The sequence below is a fragment of the Myxine glutinosa genome, chromosome 2, assembly GCF_964187855.1.
Source record: "Myxine glutinosa chromosome 2, kmMyxGlut1.1, whole genome shotgun sequence".
NCBI lineage: Eukaryota > Metazoa > Chordata > Myxini > Myxiniformes > Myxinidae > Myxine > Myxine glutinosa.
In genome coordinates this window covers 179,112,284-179,118,446 of record NC_136262.1, presented here as the reverse complement: position 1 = coordinate 179,118,446, position 6,163 = coordinate 179,112,284, and the positions used below count along the sequence as shown (strand labels likewise).

Sequence of the window (6,163 nt, the reverse complement as noted above, 5' to 3'; positions counted from 1 at the left end):
CTGGGGACCCGAGGATGTGCCTTTTCAAGGTTTCATATTAATCGGACAAGTACTTACCGAGCTATGTCCAAAAAACGATTCAACCAATCAGCGAGCAGCGAGTTATCGCGTGTGCCGAACGTGCCGAACACACGCTGCCTCGGACGGCACATTTGAGAGCGTATTCATTTATTTCACGTTTGCAAACTATGTTGGCGCTATGTTGGCGTTAAACTATGTTTTAAAACTAATAAAAACGAATTTGCGATTCATTCGCTTTCCTGCGCGTTTGTGCACGCGATGGCGATTTCTTTACCAAACTCCGGAAGCCGTTCGCTTTGGACCAAACCATTTCATGTAAATAGAGGGGGGGGGGATATAATTTTAGATATAGATATAGTACGGGCAATGCCCTAGTAAGTTCAATTTTGACTTGAGGCCCCGCCCCCATCAGGCTGATTGACAGTTGTTGACCCGCCACCCCTCTTGGCCCTTCATTTCTCAAAGCGTAAATATGCAGTTATGCTTACGCTTTGTGGAATCCTTTCAAGTGATGAAAAATGTGAGGTGTCATAGACCTTCCCACTGTAAAATTCAGTAGATTCGCATTTGAACAAAGTACTGAGCTTAAACCAATTTTGAATTACTGTCTTAAAAGAAGAATTACAAACGGGATATTTTTGTTGAAAATTTTGTAGTTCAGCGATGCTGTCCAAACTTTTAATCCTTTGCGTGCTGCTGTCATTTGTGACGGGATGAATTTGCAATTTGTGACAGGATGAATTTCTTCTTTTTTTTTTGGAAAACGACAAAAACAATGTGATTATTAAATGAACATTTTGAAAAAAAAGATGCAGCACACAAAGTTCGTTATTTGTTGATTCGTTATTATTATATTATTGATTATTTTGTGTGAAATCCTCCACAGACTGACTGGTGGGTACTTTGATTGGTTTACAAGTTTGTGTCTTGGTAGATTTTGGGAGGGCGGAATAGGGGGGAGTGGGGAAGAGGGGGGGAACGGGGTGGAGGGGGATTGGGGGGGAGAGGGGAAGGGGAGGAGGGGAGGGGGGGATGGGGGGAAGCGGGGAGGGGAGAAGGGCAGGAGGGGAGGGGGGGGGGAGGCAGGAGAGGAAAGGGAGGAAGGGGGTTCATCACCTTTTCGTTAAATATATGCTGGTTAATGTGGCGTTCATCCCGTTTCTGCGTTAAGTGTGATGCCGAACAGGAAGAAGAAGAAGCCAGATACCAACTTCGAACACTTCCGGAATTGTTTGATTTATTTGTGTTCAAATGTCTGGTGATTGTTTTGTATTTATTTATGCGAATGTGTACTTATATATAACTGTCATTAATTTTAAAAAGCTTAGGCACTATCGAGCGATTTTTTTTTTAACTCCAAAAAAACGTTGTTTTTTTTTAATTTTTTCAAATTTTCAATCCTAAAACACTCCCAGGCACTCACTGATGAACCTCTGAAAGACTAAGATCTTTGACGAAGATCCGTTCAGCCATCTCTGAGAAAAATGGCGACACAGACAGACAGACAGACCTCTCTTATATAGTAGACTAGCAGAGGTACCTGGCGATGCCCGGGTATTGTATCAAAGTAACACCATGCAGTAATGTGCAGATTTTGGCACACATTACAAACTATTTGACTAATAAAATAGGATCTCTGTGTATTTTCACTAAAGTAGGAATTACAGCAAAATTTTCTTGTTCACTTACTTGTTCATTCCAAAGCCTCAGGATAAACAATATTCTTGGTTTTGCCCTATTGTGCTATGATGAAGAGACCATCAGGGTTCCCAACTCTTGAAGTACCAACATAAAGCTACCCATGTGAAAAGACAGGATCCGCCAGGTTCAGTCCAACATCTTTCAATGATTGCCCTTGAGATTTATTGATGGTCATGGCAAAGCTGAGTCTGACAGGAAATCGAAGCCTTTTTAATTCAAATGGCAAATCAGTTGGTTTCAGAGGTATTCTGGGAATGAAACAATTGTCTCCAGCAAATTTTCCTGACATGATTGTGACCTCCAGGATATGGGGCATCATATTTTTGATGGTGTCTTGTGCCATTGCAAAGTTTTGGAGGATATAGGTTACGGAGTAGCATGATCGATGCTCCAAGCTTCAGCATCAGATTGTGTGGAGGGGTTCCTGCTGGTTCAAGGCTGTTCAGAAACTCAGTTGGATAATTTACAACCTGGTCCTGGGAACTGACTGTGTCTACTGATTTGTAGCATCTTTTCTCTCCGGGTAGCATCTCCAGTAGCCTTCTGTTAATTTCTCTCACAGCAACATTTTTTGGTGCTAAGATTGCTCCCTTGCAGAGCCACTTGCGATCAGATTGTCAGATGTGAATGTTTGGAAAGACTCTGGCAATCAGTTCCTGTTCTATTTGAATGATTTGGCCAAAGGACAATTGAATTTGGTCATTGGAATCCGTTTCAAGAAGTCCATTTCCCACCTGGAGTAGCTGGATGGCAAACTCACCAACAGCATCATCACTATTCAAGTTCACTTGCATATTGGTGGTAAGGCTCAGTCGCTGAACGTGGGGCCAAAGATAAGATGTTTTCAGACAGGCATTGATCTGATCAGCTCTGGTCCCTCGAATAATTACAGGCAGGGTTTGTCTGAAATCACCAGCAAGAACCATGGTCACTCCTCCCATTATCTGTGTGTTGTCTTTCAGATCCTGCATTGTCCGATCCAAGGCTTCAACTGATCGTTTGTGGCTCATGGTGGCTTCATCCCAAATTATCAATTTGCATCTTTGCAGGATCTTGACCTTGGGTGAGTTCTTCTTGATGTTGCACAGAGGTCGTTCATGTCGTGTGAGGTCTAGGGGCAGCTTAAACATGGAGTGTGCAGTTCTTCCTCCATCCAGAAGCATTGCTGCAATGCCACTTGATGCCACTGCAAGGGCAATATGCTGTCTTTGGCGAACTTTTGCAAGCAGCAGGTTTGTAAGGAAGGTCTTGCCTGTGCCACCAGGAGAATCAACAAAGAAGGGTCCTCCCTTGTCATTTTCAATGCTGTTCATGATGCTGTGATAGGCAGGCTTCTGGTCATCCAGCAATCGAGGTTCATTTTCATCCACAAACTGATCCAATGCTTGAATATCATAGTTGGTTTCCTGAAAGATTTCTTGTGCTACCTCCATTTCTTCATCTGGCCCTGGCATCCCACAGTTAGCCAATGTGCTATTAGGAGCCTGAACTCGATGTGATAGGTCGCAGAGAGCTTGGTTGTAGATTTCAGGGCAAAATTCAATGTACACATTTTCATTCTGTCTTCTGGCTTGGTTCAGGAAGTCTTCTGACATTGCTTTTGTACTCATCCCAGAGTAGATGGGGTTGATCAATTTCACAGGCTGTGAGCATAATAGCAAACAACTGTCTTATCTGAATGGCCACTCGAGTGACTGCTGCTTCCTCCAGAGTCTGTTTCCAATGTTCATCGTCTTGTAGGAGTCCATGTAGTCAACATGATTTTTGGTATGTAGTGCACACCCTGCCTGCAAAGCACCGGAGATCCTCAAATGATGTCGGTCCTTGAACAGTGTGGAGAATTAGCCGCAGGTAAAAACACTCTCTGTTGTTGGGGTGGACAGTATAAACACGCCCAATAGCATCGCTTGCCTTGACTTCTTTGTGTCCTTCAACTGGTTGACCCTGCTTCCGTCGATTTCATTTATTTTGATTAGTCCAGGTGTAGTAGGTTGGACCTCTGCATACAAGAGGGATCGAGCAAATTCATCATCCTGGCAGAGCTTGAAAAAAGCAGTTAGAGTAGTCTCGGGTGGTGCCTGTGCCAACTGATGAGCTGTGGCCTCAGTGAAGTGCACTCTCTGTCCATTATCCAGATGGACTGCTAGGTTGACCACTGTTGGGTAGCGTTGGTGGATGTCAAATCCAAAGATCCTCCATATAGCCTCATTACTGGAGATGTACCGGCCTATCTGATATCGTTTGACTTCATCCAGCCCGCCCTCATGGAGCTCAATCTCAATAGCAAGGGTAGCCATGACACTGCCCTTGTTGACATACTTTGTGACATATATGATTGCTTTGACAGAGCTGCAGTACTCAACATTGATGTGTGCCTTTAGAAGCTTGCACAACAATTTGTTGTGTGGGACTACCCATCGATTGTCCAAAGTAAGCTCCTCTCCTCGAACTTTTAGGGTTGTTGTCTTTGTTGCACTATAACAGTATTCCGGTGTGATGGTGCAGGGTGATGAGGTAGATGGATCAGAGCAGAGTCTCCATTCCAATTCCAAATTCTTTTACTGGAATAATAATCAAAGATGCACAACATGAGATGCCGGCCTGGTGCATTCTAACACAATATTCGCGGCAACCGGATGTGCTGTAAGAACAGTGGTGTTGTTCACTGTTCAATTAATCATGCACAGAATGCTTGCATTAATCCTAATATCCCAACAAATAACATCGCTAACCAAACAACGAAATCAATCACGGTATCACTGTACCATCATTGTCCCCAGAACATATTTGGTATGATGGATTGACAGAGATGGTTTGACTAAATGCTTCCATTGTTCCCCGAGTTTGTAGGCCTTAACTAATAACAACCCAATAATGCACTATGCGAATTTACTTGCAACATTGATAATAAACTCAACAACATCGTGCCTCAATATTCACTATTTTGAGAGAAATCGATCCTTACCTGGAATAATAATCAAAGATGCACAACATGAGATGCCGGCCTGGCGCATTCAAACACAATATTCGCGGCAACCGGATGTGCTGTAAGAACAGTGGTGTTGTTCACAGCAGATGGTCCGAGGCTGCATCTCCACTCATTATTATTATTCGGACTGGTTTCTGAGTTTTAATATTAATCTCATCATTATTCTGAATTGTATAATAATCGCAGATATAAAACAGGAGATGCAGGCTTGGTGCCTTCCGATACGCTGTTTGCGGCAACCTGAGGTGCTGTAAGAGCAACTGTGTTGTTAACACCCGGTGGTCAGCAGTTGCATCTCCACTCTTTGTTATCATTCAGGCTACCTTCTGCGTTTTAATATTAATCTCGTCATTATTTTGAGTTTTTTTATGGGGTGGTAGTAATGAAAATGGGGGTAGTAGTTTTTCTCGTAACACTCTCCCCCTCAAAAGAAATGTCGTCCTGACATTCACTTCACCCGAACAACTGTTCGTTCTTCCGTCACTCGTACGTACTCCCGAGGCTTTTACCACGAGTAGACAGAGATACTGGTGTCAGTTTCTTGGAAGACCTCCTCCAAAATATTCAGCACCGTTTCCCAATTCAAGTCCTCCAATGCACATCCATTCTTTGGCATGCAGACCTTGGTTATTCCATGAGCAATGCAGTGGTTTCTCATTGCCTCCAAGCTTTCCTTCAAGCTGGTGCACATTGATCTCTGGTCAGCACTCTCCTTTGTGATGAGGTAGTACACAAATCTTTTCCCTTTTTTTAGCACCACACAATCTCTGGTCTTCCTTGTGTGACTGGACAGCTCTTGTATACCGGAGCACTTCTCTTCAAAGAGTGTAAGCATTCCTGCTCTCATGGAGCAATCTCTGCTAATGCAGTATGCAAGAGTCTCTGTTGGGGGGCAGTTAAAGATGTCTCCATCAACCAACTGAATCCTGGATTCCTGGGTGCTTACTATCCTTCTCACCAAAATGGTTTTCCCAGTGACTCATAGGTCAATGTTTGTGGAGGTTTAATCCGTCTCTTTGGATGGGAATAGTTGCCATTGGAGGTGTCTTCTTGTACTACTTCTTCCTCTGATTCCAGGAGCTCTTGTGGTCCTTCACTGGTGTGTCCCTCTGCCTCTTCACTGAGGCCCCAGTCTTCCAGTAGTTCTTTCTGCATGACCACCGGAGATGGAGATGGATTTGGCTGTCGTTGTACCCTCCTCTGTGGTTGAAATGCTATGGCGTCAGGGTTGAGATCCGAGATATCCAATCCCTCCACTGTGCCCCAATGGGCTTGGTCCTCAAAGATTTCGTCTTCTGACTCACCAACTGGGTCAACCCCCTCCACAATGGAACCTTGACGGCATGTCCACCTTCTCCTCAGTCCTCGCTCACTCTGTGCTGTTTCCTCTCTGTGCGGTCTCTGCTGAGGTTCTGCCACAGGGAGGGAGTCACATGGCAACAGAAGATTGCA

General features: G+C 44.2%; 1 pseudogene; it reads right to left on the bottom strand.

Annotated features, from left to right (window-relative positions):
- Positions 1 to 5,216: 5,216 nt before the first annotated feature.
- LOC144890827 (ADP-ribose glycohydrolase OARD1 pseudogene) lies at positions 5,217 to 5,558 on the bottom strand (annotated as a pseudogene).
- Positions 5,559 to 6,163: the final 605 nt, after the last annotated feature.